At 39.5% G+C, this 15,875-nt stretch overlaps 1 long non-coding RNA gene across 1 annotated transcript; it reads left to right on the top strand.

Moving 5' to 3' along the window:
* Window positions 1-2,494: 2,494 nt before the first annotated feature.
* LOC308622657 lies at window positions 2,495-8,570 on the top strand. The gene is made up of 5 exons (XR_014016673.1): window positions 2,495-2,571; window positions 4,185-4,265; window positions 7,049-7,137; window positions 7,447-7,562; window positions 8,194-8,570. It is a non-coding gene; the product is annotated as an uncharacterized lncRNA (long non-coding RNA).
* The last annotated feature ends 7,305 nt before the right edge of the window (window positions 8,571-15,875 follow it).

The following is a 15,875-nucleotide window of genomic DNA, read 5'->3' as shown; positions in this document are numbered from 1 at the left end:
TTCTTTAAGTATATTTGAATTTCTGACCTATATCATTTTCTTTCTTTCTGAGGAACTTCTTTCAACATTTCTTGCAAGGCAAATCTACTGGTAGCAAATTCCTTCAGTTCTTTTTTTTAAAATTTTTTTGTCTGTAAAGGTCTTTATTTCTTCATCATTTTAAAAACTAGGTGAAATTCACATAGCATAAAATTAATTATTTTATTTGTTTTTGGCTGTGTTGGGTCTTCGTTGCTGCACGCGGGCTTTCTCTAGTTGTGGCGAGTGGGGGCTACTCTTCGTTGCGGTGCGTGGGCTTCTCATTGTGTTGGCTTCTCTTGTTGCAGAGCATGGGCTCTAGGTGCACGCACTTCAGTAGTTGTGGTGCAAGGTCTTAGTTGCTCCGTGGCATATGGTATCTTTCCGGACCAGGGATTGAACCCGTGTCTCCTGCATTGGCAGGCGGATTCTTAACCTGCACAACCAGGGAAGTCCCAAATTAACCACTTTAAAGTGAACAATTCAGTGGCATTTAATATCTTCAAAATGTTGTGTAACAACCACCTCCATCTGGTTCCAAAACACTCCTATAACTCCATGGTGAAAATAAAATCCCATGCCCATTCCCTCCTCCTCCAGCCCCTGGCGATCACCAGTCTGCATTCTAACTCTATTCTGGATATTTCATATACATCAAATCATACATTGTGTGACTTTTTATGCCTGATCTCTTTCACTTATCATAATGTTTTCGAGGTTCATCCATGTTGTAGTATGTATCAGTACTTTATTCCTTTCTATGGCTCAATAATATTCTACCGTGTACACGCCACAATTTGTGTATCCATTCATCTGCTGTTAAGATGTTTGGGCTGTTCCCACATTTTGGATAATGTCAATAGCACTAGAGTGAACATGCATGTAAATGCATTTGTTCAACTATGTGTTTTCAATTCTTTTGTGTATATGCTAGGAGTGAAATTGATGTCATATGGTAAGTCTGTGTGATTGCCAAACTGTTTTATATAGCAGCTGCACCATTTTACTTCCTATCAGCAACGTACAAAGGGTCCAGTTTCTCCACATTATCTCTAACACTTGCTGCTTCTGACTTAAAAAAACTATAGCCATCCTAATTGTTGAAAGGTGGTGTCTCACTGTGTTTTTGATTTGCATTTCCGTAATGACTAATGACACTGAGCATCTTTTCATGTGCTTGGTGGCCATTTGTATATCATCTTTGGAGAAATGTCTATTCAAGTCATTTGCTCATTTTTAATTGTCTTGTCTATTTGTTGTTGAGTTTTAGGAGTTCTTTATATATTCTGGAAATGAAACTTTTATCACGTGATATATTGGCAAATATTTTCTCCCATTTTCACTCCCTTGATAGTCTCCTTTGATATGCAAAATTTTAAATTTTGATAGGGTCCAATTTATCTATGTTTTTCTTCGGTTGCTTGTGTTCTTGGTGTCATACCCAAGAAATCATCACCAAATCCAATGTCGTGAAGATTGTCCCCTATGTTTTCTTCTAAGAATTTTATAGTTTTAGCTCTTACATTTGGTTATTTGATCTATTTTGACTTAATATTTGTATATGGTGTAAGGCACGGGCACAACTTCGTTCTTTTGCATGTGGATATCTATTTTTCCCAGCACCATTTTCTGGGAAGACACCATCCTTTCCCCATTGAATGGTCTTGGGATCTTTGTCAAAACTCAATTAACCATAGATGTGAAAGTTTATTTCTGGGACCTCAGTTCGGTTCCATTGGTCTGTGTGTCTGTCCTTCTGCTGCTGCCATATTGCTTTGATTACTGTACTTTATAGTAAGTTTTGAAATTGGGAAGTATGAGACTACAACTTTGCTCTTCTTTTTCAAGATTGTTTTAGGTATTCTGGGTCCCTTGACTGAAATTCCATATTAAGTTTAGAATTTATTTTTTCATTTCTTCAAAAACACCATTGGGATTTTTTTTCTAATTTTATTTATTTATTTATGGCTGTGTTGGCTCTTCGTTTCTGTGCGAGGGCTTTCTCTAGTTGCGGCAAGTGGGGGCCACTCCTCATCGCGGTGCGCGAGCCTCTCACTATCGCGGCCTCTCTTGTTGCGGAGCATAGGCTCCAGACGCGCAGGCTCGGTAATTGTGGCTCACGGGGCTAGTTGCTCCGCGGCATGTGGGATCTTCCCGGACCGGGGCACGAACCCGTGTCCCCTGCATTGGCAGGCAGATTCTCAACCACTGCGCCACCAGGGAAGCCCCCACCATTGGGATTTTGATAGGGGATTCATTGCAATGAATCTGTGTACTGCTTTGGGTAACACTGTCATTTTAACAGTATTAAGGCTTCCAATCCAAGAATACAAGATGATTTCCATTTACTGAGGTCTTTAATTGCTTTCAGCAACATTTTGTAGTTTTCAGTGTAAAAGTCTTACACCTTCTTGGATAAATTTATTCCTAAATACTTTATTCTTTTTGATGCTATTGTAAATGGAATTATTTTCTTAATTTCCTTTTCAGCTTGTTCATTGACAGTGTCTTTTTCACTTTGGAAGGATAATTTCACCAGATACAGAATTCTAGGTGAGTGGGTTGTTTTTTCTTTCAACACTTTAAATATTTTACTCCACTCTCTTCTTGCTTGTGTGATTTCTGAGGAGAAGTCTCATGTAAACCTTATCCTTATTCCTTTATAGGTAGGGTGTTTTTCTTCTCTGACTTCTTTCAAGATTTTCTCTTTTTCTTTGGTTTTCTGTAGTTTGTATATGATATGCCCAGGTGTACACTTTTTTGGTATTTATCTTGCATGATGTTCTCTGAGCCTCCTGGATCTGTGGTTTGCTGTCTGTCATTAATTTTGGAAATTCTTATCCATTAGTATTTCAAATATTTCTTCTGCTCCTCTCTTTCCTTCTCCTCTGGTATTCTCATTACATGGATGTTAAATCTTCAGTAATTGTCCCACAGTTCTTGGATATTCTCTTTGTTTCTTTTCTTTTCTTTCATTCTTTTTTCTCTTTGCACTTCAGTTTGAGAAGTGTTTATGGCCAAATCTTCAAGCTCACTGAGTCTTTCCTTAGTTATATGCAGTTCACTGATGAGCCCTCAAAGGCACTCATTTCTGTACAGCGTTTTTGATTTCTAGCATTTCCTTTTGAATCTTTCTTGGGAGTTTCCATCTCTGCTTACATTACCTATCTGTTCCTGCATGTTGTTCACTTTTTCCATTAGAGCTATTATTATATTAATCATAGTTTAAAAAAATCCCCATTTGATAATTTCAAATCTCTGCCATATTGGAGTCTGGTTCTCATGCTTGCTTTGTTTCTTCAGACAGCAGTTTTTAAATGCCTTTTGTATGTCTCATTATTTTTGGTGAAAGCCAGGCATATGTATTGGGTAATAGGAACTGAGGTAAATAGGCCTTTAGTGTAAAGTTTTATGTTTATCTGGCGAGGAGTTGCACTGTGTTTCATCTTTGCTGCAGCTGGAGGTATATCAAAGCTTCCATTTCCCCTGATGTCTTTGTTTTTCTCTCCTCTACTGCCTTTGGATTTCCCCTGAAACTCTCTGTTAGGTAGATGCTGTGTTTCAGCTCTTAGTTATAACCACTCTGATTCTCCTGGAGCCCTGCTGATGTGTGGCAAGGTATTGGGGAGGAGAAGCATTCTATAATCTTACAATTAAATGGGCTGGCGTCCTTGGGCTGTGACCTTTAGAAGAGTCCCTCAGCCTTCTCCCCATCCCCTTATATGAGACAGGAAGACCAGCGGGGCTCGATTCACCCAGCTGTCCTCTCCCCAGGTCACACTGGCTCCAACAAGAACGTTTCTCCTGAGGGCTGGTTCCTGGGCAAAGAAGGGAAAGCTCTGAGTGTATTTCGAAATACCTCCTCCCTTGCCTGTCCCCTCCCACTACCACAGACACCGGAGGTCTTCCTGCAAGATTCACCACGAGAACACGCTCAGGCTCCTGTAGGTAAAACGCACGGAAGACCCGCCCCCCCAGTGTTTTTTAAGTCTCAAGCTAGTCCACACCCAGGCTCCAGAGATTCTCCGTTACCCTCTAAATGAGCCAGCTGCTGCTAGAGTGAGCCGGGAGTCTCTGCAGTCACTTCTCTCTGGTTTTCTGGAGATGGTTGGCCCTCGGACCTCAATCTTCTGGTCATTCTAAGAAAAGTTGTTGATTTTTTTCAGCTTTTTTCTTGCTGTGAGGATGGGAGTGATGGCTGCAAGCTATTTATACGTCAAAGTAAAAAACAGAATTTGTGAATCTAGGTAAGTTTTTTTTCTATAACTGTCTTCTTGTTGTGTTACTTCCTTTCATTCCCTTTCATTGCATATTTTTTCTTTCTCCCTCAATATCAGTCCTTCTAGTTTTTCAAACTTTTATTTTATACGATCCTAGAATTTTTTTTACTTATTCCTTTAGCTGTCTAGTACCTACTTTTTATTTGGTGTATATATTATTTCTAAGCTTTTCCCAGATTTTTTTTTACTTTCATAAGTTGTTGGTAAGTTACTCAGTGAATAGATTTGGATCTTTACTTGTTTATTTTCAACTGTTAGGTTTTGAAAAAGAAAACCTTTACTGTTTTTGTAAAATCATAGAGCCTTGTTATAAAATTTCTACAATACATAACTGTACAAAGAAGAAAGTAAACATATACACACACATATATACATATTCGGACATACTTAAAATCCCACCACCAAGGAGTAATTATCAGGAACATTTGGTGACCATCATTTAGCCATATTTCCAATGCATATATACAGAGAGACAGGTTATGAAAGCAAATTTGAGATAAAGAGAATCCCACTATACATGCTTTTTTAAAAATATAAAGTATTGAGGTTATTTTTAGATAAAATATTTTACTACAGTATTTTTGTTTCTAAAAGATCTTTCTAAAATACATGAAAACAGTGAAGTAGTGCTATCCCACTTTCATGATCAAATTTATCTACTGAAACCTTTACAGAATTCGCTCTCAGAAAATATCCCTTCTACCTTCCACTATCAGCTATGCCTCAGCTTCTTTGTCCATCTCTCACAGACAGAGGACACTCTAAACTTTTAAGAATATGAGACAAATAGGTCGCAAAGCTAAAATTACAAATCTTGTGAAAGAATCAAGACTTAATGTTGTTGATGAAAATGACATGGTAGCCTCACAGGTAAAGCTATCACAGATTGAAGATCTGGTAGATTTAGACCAGGTAGTGATTTTAGAGGAGAAAAGGACAAGGATGATGGCCAGGAAGGAGCTTCAAAAGAGAAAGGTTTAGAGGTTGAAGGATTAAGAGAAGCTCTTGGGAACACATTGAAGAATGTCTTGAATCATCTGCGACAAGAGACTCTGCTTTAAAAGGCGAAGCTGAAGTGAAGGGATGTTACAATGCAGTGTTTAGACCTGGCACTATTTCTTCATATTATGACCCATCCCTTTGGCTCCTGGTTATACATCTGTCACAGCTTGTAATGATGTCCACAGTTCTCTACTCCCTTCATGTTGTGGAAATAAAGACCGGCCAAGAACACACAGGCTGTTGACTCAGGGCTTGCTATCGCAAGGGAGTCAGCCACCAGCACTTGTGTTCAGCAGAGCCTTGAAGGCAGGCAGGGGAGTGGAGGGCTGCACAGTGAAAAAGGGGAAGGCTCAGGTGTGCCCTGCGGGAGCCTGTCGGCACAGGGAAGCTGGAGGTGGGCTAAACAGAAGTGGGACATCTTATACGACTGGTTGGTGGCAACTTAGCTCTTCTGCTTTGCCCTGAGTTGACAGTAGGGGTAAAACACACGGGAGCTGGCATGGACCCATCCTGACTGCCTGGCCGATGGCTGCAGTAGGCTGTGGTCGGGCTTCCTGGGCTGGTTGCTGCAGAGATTGTGGGTCAGCGTTCTATTGTCACGTATTGTCTGGCTGTTGTCCATTTGTATACTTAGTCCCTCCATGTTTCCATGCCGTGTCCGTTGCCTGTTGTCACAATAATGCCCTATTACAACCCCTCTCCACCCTGGACTCAGGGGGTTTCAAACAATAAGATTCATCCGACTTATGCGTAAGCTTACACGTTGGCGATTTTGGCTGGGCTTAGCTGGAGGTTATTCTGGCCTCATCTGGGATGACTTCTCACATGAACAGCCAACTTACTAAGGAAGAAACCAAAAAGAGCTATCATTCAAATGGCGTTGGCGGGCCGTCGGCTGACCTGGGCTAGCTGGGGCATCTGGGGTCACTCAGTCGTGCCCCACAAGCTTTTCATCCCCAGGCTGGCTGGCCTAAGCATGTTCTTCACGATGACGGCAAAGTGCAAGGGGGCCACTCTGGCCTTTGTTTGCACGTGTGTTACTATGCTGACAGTCAACGCAAGTCACAGGGTGAAGCCCAGATCAGAGGGGCGGCACCGCAAAGGACCGGGAGAGTGTGTGGGTACAGGAAGCAGGGGCAGATCCTGCTGGTGTGCGAGCTCTCTGCCTGTGACCCTGTGTCTGTTCACCCCTCGCGCCCGGGCAGGGCCACATCGTGTGCTTTGTCTGGACAAGTGAAATTGTCGGGTATGAGAAGACAACTTCACTGACCTATGAAACATATCATTACTACTTTTTAAGTGAGATCTTAGCTCATGGGTCCTTAATTTATTAACTCATCCAGACACTGTTTAAAATGAGGCCATTAAACTACTTTTATGCAGTTGCCTATGTATTTTTTTCACAGCTCAAAGGTAACTTGGAAGTAAATGTGTGAAAATTTTGTGTCATACGTGTCATTCATATGGTATTTATTTTCACTGTTACTGAAATCCTCTAGAAGTTTCCATATGAAGTATCCATTCTTTTTTTTTTTTTAATTGCACTCAATTTCTTAGCTCTGAACCTTTAGGTAGCAACAGTCTTTTACATAGGTTGTCCTTTTCATTCATATTAAATCCTATTATAATAACTGTCACTATCTCTTTATTACCCTTAAAATGATTCATAAAGAAAGTGAGTTTGGAGTATATTTAAGTACAGCAGGTGTGCGAATTTTGTAAGAAATCATCACGTTTTGTGTACACAGCAATGCATGAAGTTGAATACTGAAAGGGTCCAGCTGCCTTGTGACAGTGTCGAATAGGAAATAAACACCACACGGGAACAAATGTCATGGTAAGAACTTTTACGAAGCTTAAACTTCTTTAACAGAAAAAGAGGTAGTTTTATGTAAGTAGAAATACAAAAAGAAACTGCTAAATGAAAGATAATACATGAAATATTAGTCCTCTTTTTCAAAAGCTGTTCTATTATGTTATACTCCTCTCAGTGGCTTGGTTTGGGAGTATTTTCATGTATATTTTAATTGAAGTTTGTTTCTGTGTTATTCTCGGCATAACTACTTTATGTGGCCACATCTTTACATATATGTTTGATTTGTTTATTCATTAAACTAATATTTATTAAACGTCTGTTCTATGAAAGTATTGATGCCAAGAACTCTGGAGACATTACAGTTAAGACAGTTCAGAGCCCTGCCCTCAAGGAGACTTTAGTTTCGAAGGAGGAGAAGGATGAGTGCGTGAAGAACTGAAGTTAAGGTAAGAAGAGCTGCCCTCCCCTCGTGGAGAAGCGTGCGTGAGCTGGGGGTGGGGTGCGGGGGAGAGACAGCCCTTCTGGCTTTGGGGTGACGGGCTGGAATCAGAGAAGCCTTGCGGGGGAAGGTGGGCCATGAGAGACCAAGGGATCTGGGCACCAGGCGCAGAGCAAGTGTCCTGGAAGAAGTCACACAGGTGAGCAGGTGGGGAAGCTGTGTTCAGGGCCAGGTGAGAGCAGGTTTGGCTGCGGAAGGAGGGGAGAGGGGACAGGTTTGCAGAGAGCCGGTGGAAAGTGGGAAGGACCAGAGGTGCTGAGTGGGGGCAGGATTCGTGGGGACTGTGCTGTGAGGAGCCTGGCCTGGTGGGAGTCAGGCCGAGAGGGGAGAGTCTGGGCTGGAAGAGCTTTCCGGGAGGGATGGATCAGCATTAGGGACGCGGGCGGGCAGGAGGGCGGCCAGGGTGCCCCGGAGCTCGGGGACCAGGTGCTCGAGGCCGCAGGAGACAATGTTCTGTGCACGGGAGCCAGTACTTACCTACGTGGCCTCAAACAATCACAACTCATTAAAAATAGCTTCAGTGTGGCACAGAAGAAAGCTTTAGGTTCCTAATTGAGACTTATTTTTTTTTCCTGTAGGAATTTCCATCATAACTTTAAAAACAGATGTCGATAGCCGTGAAACTACGCATCACGAAGGCCTTCCAGTGAGCACACGTAGCCTCTGCTGGAGAGTAAGAGCGAAGACGGATCGTTTGCTGTCACTTAGCGCTTCTTGCACATTTTGTCACCTCTGATCTCACAGAGGAAGGCCAATGGCTTTCCTTCGGCAGTTTGCAATGTCCCTATTTGTGTTCTGTGATTATCAGTTGTTGCCCAAATTGCGTTACCTAATTTTTCTGGGTCGTTATAGTGGGGAGAAGGATGAGTCAAATTTTGAAATATTAGGTCAGTTTTGAATTTACTGATTTTTAGATTCTGGCAGGACATCTGAATCCAAAAATATACTAAAAAAATTAAACCCATCAGTCTCATGGAATTGAACATAGTTTTGCTTGTTTTTCTTATTTGTGGTGTTCCCAGCACACAGCTCTGCAGCCCACCCCCCCAATAGGAGACACCCAGTGAACATTTGTGGAATTCCTTCTTTTCTGTGTTGGAATACCCATATGACTTAAACCCTCCAACCCTCCGTTAGGGATAAAAAAGGAGGACTTTTTTCTTTGATTCCGGAAGGGTTTTGAAGTAAAAGATCAGTGTATCAGTTCTTAAACCATTATAGTAGCTATGTTTATTAGGATAAACTGTTCTTAACACAGTGCAATAAAGCTTGGGTTTTAGAAGTAAAAAGACAGGTTCAAATCCAGGCTCTGTCACTTACTAGGTGTGTGTGTGATCGTGGGCAAGATCCAGCCAAGTTGCCCAAGAACTTCTTCGTGCCTTAGTTTCCTCACCTGGAAGATGGGAGTAATAATATCTGCCTCCGGGGATTTTTGTAGGATTAAGTTAGGTAGTATTCGTCAATTAAATTAGGTAATTTTGTAGGATTAAGTGAGGGAATATATGTAAGGCACTTACCCGGTGCCTAGTAGGTAGCACGTGCTTGGAAACGGTTGGCGTTTTTGCTGTTAGTAGTGGTTACAGGTGGTGTAATGTACAACCAGGCAAAGCTGGTGTTTCTATCCCCATGAAATTGATGGCCAGTCCTTATCAAAGCGTCCCTTGTGGTAAGAGTCCATGCGGGAGAGAGCTAGGCTGTGTAGTGGTGCCGATGTATGGAAGTCTTGCTTCTATACCGGCTGGTTGGGCACAGATACACTACAAATTATTTTTCAACTATGAAAATAGAGGCAAATTAACTTGTTTTATTTGAACTTATGCTACTTAGTTTAAACTTTACAACTGGGTTTCAGACAACGGCAGATTGAAATCACAGTTCTCTGAACAATGGAAATTTCAGTGCTTGTAGTAATGTGAGTTTTATTTATGTCTTTTCCTTATTATTTAAAGCTCTTCACGCTTTGAGAATGCAGTAGAGTTCTATCATTTCAGACCTCAGAATTAGCATTGAAAACACGGGATTCTTTACCTGGATTGATGAAAGTAATTTATTGTTTGCTGGGTCAAACACAGCATGCTATTTGTCACACTGTGGTTTGTGTATCTTTCTAGAAGCTTTCAACTTTGATCTGAGTCAAAGTACACTCAGTAGCACAGATGACAGTTAAAAAAACCCCCAGTGATGTGCATTGTCACTCATAGAAACTCTAAATCAACAAGTACAGAGACGCAGAGTGAAAAACCCAAGTCCTTTAAAGAGGCTTGTACGTTCTTGTGAGAGAGCGGACCTGGGTCTTTCTCGGGCGAGACAAAGGTGTGGGGCAGTTTATTAGTTCAAGGCTGAGCTCCCTGGGTGCCATCTGAAGGCGCCTCTTCAAGGACAGATCTGGCCCTTGCCGGTATTTTAGGTAAACACTCGCATTTAAAAGACCTTGCACCGCAGGGCTCCCCGCACATAAAAGCGGCTTTCTTAAACTGTCATCAGAGCGGATTTTAGAACGTGCTTTTAATACTTACAAGGTTGATGTTTGCCTTTTAAAAATGCTATTTGAGATAGCTTTTTATTTAACTTTCCCCTCGGCGTGGCTTTTACCTGATTGGCGGCAGCATTAAGGAAACTCGCCTTGTTGTGAGACTAGACAAAGATTTAGGGAAATGTTGCGCATGTGACCTTTTGAAAGTCAAGGCTTTAAAAAAAAATCCTTGTTCAAACACCATAAAAACTGGATGGAAAACAAAGGCATATAATCTTCATCTGAACATTTGGTTTCAGATTCTTTTTATTGAGCTTGGGTTGATTATACTGGGAGGTAAATTAATTGTTTTCCGGGATGCTCTGTACTTCCATTTCCTCTCTGGTTTTAACGAGCAATGGCTCAGATCAATAAAAAGGTAAAAGAAAAAGGTTTGGGATGTAGGACATTTGGATGCACTTAACCCTCTCTCTTCTACATTATGATTCTCTTAAAAGAAGTTTAGCTCTGCTGCTCAATCTGCATCTGTAGACTAAATGATTGGTAGGAAATACAAGCTTGCATATTACAAATATTATTAATAGCTGCAAAATAATACATGGTATGGGTGTACCAGAGTTTATCCAGGCATACCTTTATTTATCGGCATTCCCTTTGTTTCCTGTTTGAAGCAATAACTTTCCTTTACATTTATATTTCTATACCTAGAATATTTTTAAAGTCAAGTATATTGAGGTAAAAAATTCACACCCCTTTTTGACTGCACAGTGCCATGCATTTTGACAAACACAAACACTCACGTAACCACCACCAAAATCAAGATGAACAACATACCTATCAGCACAAAATGTTTCCTTCCGTCCACTTGTAATCAATCCCTTCCCTTTGTCCCCAGCCCCTGGCAGCCACTCATCTACTTTCTGTCCCCCCCAGTTTTGCCTACTCCGGAATGTCATATACATGAAATCACGCCGTATGTGACCTTTTGAGTCTGGCTTTCCCCCTTAGCATAATGCAATTGAGATTCGTTCGTGTTGTGACATGCATCCAAAGTTCCTTTTTATTGCTGAGACATGTACCGATTTGTGAGTGTGTCTCACTTTGTTAATCCATTCACAGGTTAATGGGCATTTGGGTTGATTTCAGTTTTCGGCAACTATGGATAAAGCCACTATAAACATTCATATACTGGTTTTTGTGTGATCCTATGTTTTCATTTTCTTTGATAGATATCTAGGAGTGGGGGGTCCCGTGTAAGTGTGTTTCACTTCACACGACGCTGTCAGCGTGCAGGCGGGAGAGTTCTCGTTGCTTCGCATCCTCACCAGCTCGGGCTGCTGTCTTCTTCTCCTCCTCCTAGTAGCCATCCTCATAATGCAGGTGGTGCCATTTCATCGTGGTTTGAATTTCCCCAGATGGAGAATGGTGTTGAGAATCTTTTCGGGTGCTTATTTTCCACCTGCATATTCTCTTTGGTGAAGTGTCTGTTCTTTCGCCCATTAAAAAAAAGGGTTGCCACAGGGAGATCAGCTCCGTGCGTGCTCTGTGACCACCTAGAGGGGTGGGCTAGGGAGGGTGGGAAGGAGACGCAAGAGGGAGGGGATATGGGGATGTATGTATACGTATAGCTGACTCACTTTGTTGTACAGCAGAAACTAACAGCATTGTGAAGCAATTATACTACAATAAAGATGTTGAAAAAAAAAGGGTTGCTTGAATTCATTGTATTTTCTGGATACAAGTCTTTTGGTGGATAAGTGATTTACAGATATTGCCCCCCAGTCTATAGCGTATCTTTTTGTTTTCTTAACAGTGCCTTTGCAGAGCAAACATTTCTAATTTTGATGAAGTCCAATTCATCAACTTTTATTTCCATGGATTGTGCTTTTGGTGTCATATCTAAAAAATCTCTACCTAACTCCAGGTCACAAAGACTGCTCCTTTGTTGAAAAGACTATCCATTTTCTACTAATTGCCTTTGCCTCTCTGTCAAAGGTCAAATGGCCGTATTTGTGTGGGTCTGTTTTTGAACTCTCTATTCTGTTCCACTGATATGTTTCTTCTATTCCTTTGCCAGTACCATACTGTCTTGATTGCTGTAGCTTTATAATAATTCTTAAAATTGGTTAGTGGGGGTCCTCCAAGTTTGCTCTTCTTTTCAGTTGTTTGGCTATTTTAGATCCTTTGTTTTTCCCTATCAATTTTTGAATCAGCTTGAATGTATACACAAAAGTTTTGCTGAGATTTTTTAAAAATTTTATTTATTTATTTATTTTTTGCCGCATTGGGTCTTTGTTGCTGTGTGCAGGCTTTCTCTAGTTGCAGTGAGCGGGGGCTACTGTTTGTTGCGGTGCACGGGCTTCTCATTGTTGGTGGCTTCTCTTGTTGCAGAGCACGGGCTCTAGGTGCGCAGGCTCAGTAGTTGTGGTGCGTGGACTTAGCTGCTTCGCGGCGTGTGGGATCTTCCTGGACCAGGGCTTGAACCCGTGTGCCCTGCATTGGCAGGTGGATTCTTAACCACTGCGCTACCAGGGAAGCCCTGCTGGGATTTTGTTTGGAATTGCATTAAACCTGTAGGTTGATTGAAGAGTCTTCCAACCCATGAACATTGTTATGTCTCCCCTTTTAATTAGATCTTCCTTCCTTTCTTTAAACAGGTTTTACAGTTTTCATACCTAAATGTATGATATTTGGAACTAGTATAAATGTTACTATTTAAAAATGTTTCTTTCTAATTCTTTATTGCTTATATACAGAAACATGATTTTTGTGGGTTGACTTTGTATCCTACAAACTTGCTAAGCTCACTTATTAGTTTTAGATGCTTGTTTTGTAGAACCTTTCGGATTTCTATAATCATGGCATCTGAGAACAGGGAAAATTTTTGTATGCCTTTTATTTTTCTTTTTTGCCACATTGAATTGGCTAGGACCTGCAATATGATGTTTATATAATGTTAGTTCTAGTTTTTTGTTGTTGTTTTTTTTTTTTGGTAGATGCCCCTTATCAGATTAAGGGATTTCCCTTTATTCCCAGTTTTCTGAGTATTTTATCATGAGTTGATGTTGAATTTTGTTAAGTGCTTTCCTGCACCAATTCATATGATCATGTGGTTTGTCTTCTTTTGTCTGTTTATATGATGCATTACATTGATTGATTTTTGAATGTTGAAGCAGCCTTGCATTCCTGGAATAATCCCCGCCTCCCCACCTGACAATGGAGTATTATTCTTTTCTTTGTATTGCTAGATTCAATCTGCTCATATTTTGTGGGGAATTTTTGCATCTGTGTTCATGAGCGATATTGTTGTGTGGTTTTCTTGTACTCTGTTTGCCTGGGTTTGGTATTAGATAAGGTAGAGTTTCTTTCTCTTATATATTATATGTGAATATATGTGAAAGTTTAATAAGGTAATATTTGAACCCACACTCTAATGTAGGGACTAGAAGATCACCACTTCCTTGCATGTACCTCTGTACCTTTTTCATACCATCACAGGGATTCTCTTACAGAGGTAACCCACCATTCTGAATTTGGTGTTTATCATTTCCTTGCTTTTGTTTATACAGTTTTATTCTATGTGTTTCATATCCTCAACAATATGTTTACATTTCCCCCCTTATTTTTCAGCTTTATACAAATGGTCTCATACTTAATATTATCTTCTAGGACTTTTTAAAATTTAATGTTATGGTTTTTAGATTCATCCACACTGTTGCCTACAGTTGTAGGTCATCTGTTTTTTTTTCTTCACTGCTACTGTGTCATGTTTATACCTCAATTTGTTTATTCATTCTCCAGTCAGTTGACATTCAGGTTTTTCCTAGTTTATTTTTTATTAGACTTAGGGCTGCTCTAAACATTTCTACACAGGTTCCCTGGTATAGAGATACAAGAATTTTTCTAGGGTATATACCTAATAATAAAATTCCTAGGTAAGGTATGTAAGTGTCCAACTTTATTAAACAATGTCAAAATGCTTTTTATAGTGATTTCATAGTGGTTACAATAATGTATATTCCCAAGAGTGGGGTGTAAAATTCTCTCCAATCCAGTGTCTCTAACATTTGGCATTGTTAAGCTTCTTAAATCTAGTAAGTGTAACGTGTGACCCCATCATAGCCTTAGTTTGAATTTTCCTGATTACTCAGGTAGAACAACTTTTCATATGATAACTTTGTTATTTCCTTTTCTGTGAAATCCCTGATCATGTCTTTTTCTATTTATTTAATGTCATTTACCTTTACCTAGTATGTTCATATGTAGTACTTTATATATTCTGAATATAGGTCCTTTGTCAGTTAGATGTGTTGCTAATATCCCAGTTTGGGGCTTATTTTTCATTTCCTTTATATTCTTTTTTGACAAAAAGAAGCTCTTAATTTTAATGTAGCCCAATTTATCAAGCTTTCTCTTTATAGTTAGTGCTTTTTGTCTTCTGTTTAAGAGAAATTTCTCTACCCTAGGATCATAAAGATATTCACCTATACTGCCTTTGATTTACCTGGACTTGAGTTTTGTGTATGATATAATGTAGAGATCCAGTCTGATATATATATATATAGATATATATAGATATAGATATAGATATAGATATATATACATATATATATATATATATTTTTTTTCACTAAAGACACTTAATTTTCCGAGGACCATTTAATAAATAGCTATCCTTTCTTCAATGGTATACAGAACTGTCTCTGTTTTATATCAACTTTCCATATATACATGGGTTTAATTCTGTAATTTCTATTCTTTTCCATTGGTTTGTTGTCTATAGCTGTGCCACCATCTTAAATACTCTAGATATATGTGGAGTTATGTGGTACATCTGGTTGGGGGAGAACTCAACATGATATTGAGTCTTTCTGTGCATAAACATAGTATCGCTCTGCATTTGTTTTGTAGTTCTTTTTAAATGCCTTTCAATAAAACTTTATAAAATGTCTCCATGCAGATTTTACCCATCTGATGTCAGACCCATACCTTGTGATTCATAAAGTTTTTTTTTGCTATTTGAATGGTATTAAAATTTTTTGATTTTCTTTTCTGTCACTGGTAAAGAAATGATATTGATTATTGTATATGGATTGTATGGTAAGCTATTTTGATAAACTCTATTTTCAATAATTTGTCTGAATATTCTTTGGGTCTTCTGGACAGTTGTATCATCTGTAAGTAATGAAATCCGTTCCTTTCCAATTCTCATGCCTTTAATTTCTTTTTCTTTTCTTACTGTGCAAGCTATACCTCTTGTCCAATATTGACAGTAAGAGATTGCGGTGTCATTGTTTCATTTGTGATAGTAAAAGAAATGCTTCTAATGTTTCACCACTAAAGTGACCTTTGATGCAGATTTTGGTAGGTATTCCTTATCTGGACAAACATTCCCCCCCTATTCCTATTTTGTTAAGGGATTAGTGATCTGTTCCTTGAAAGTTTGATAAAAGTCACTTATAAAACCACTTGAGTATGGCCTTTTTTTAGTGGGAAAAGCTGTTGATTTAATTTCATTAATTATTATAGAATGATTTAGGCTTTGCTTTATTTCTTGAGTCAGTTTGTTATATTTTTCAAGGAATTAAAAACTTTGTTCTAAATTTTCAATTTTATAGGCATAAAGTTGTTCATAACATTATCTTTATAATTCCTAAAGTGTCTCTAGTGGTGTCCCTTTTTTCACTCCTGATATTGGCTATTTGTTCATCTGCTCTAAATCCTTGCTCAGGTCAGAAACTTATCAACTTCACTAATTACTTAAAAAAGCAAATTTTGGCTTTTTTT

This window comes from Mesoplodon bidens, assembly GCF_964165515.1.
Source record: "Mesoplodon bidens genome assembly, chromosome: 9".
NCBI lineage: Eukaryota > Metazoa > Chordata > Mammalia > Artiodactyla > Ziphiidae > Mesoplodon > Mesoplodon bidens.
This window is presented reverse-complemented; position numbering and strand designations above follow the sequence as displayed.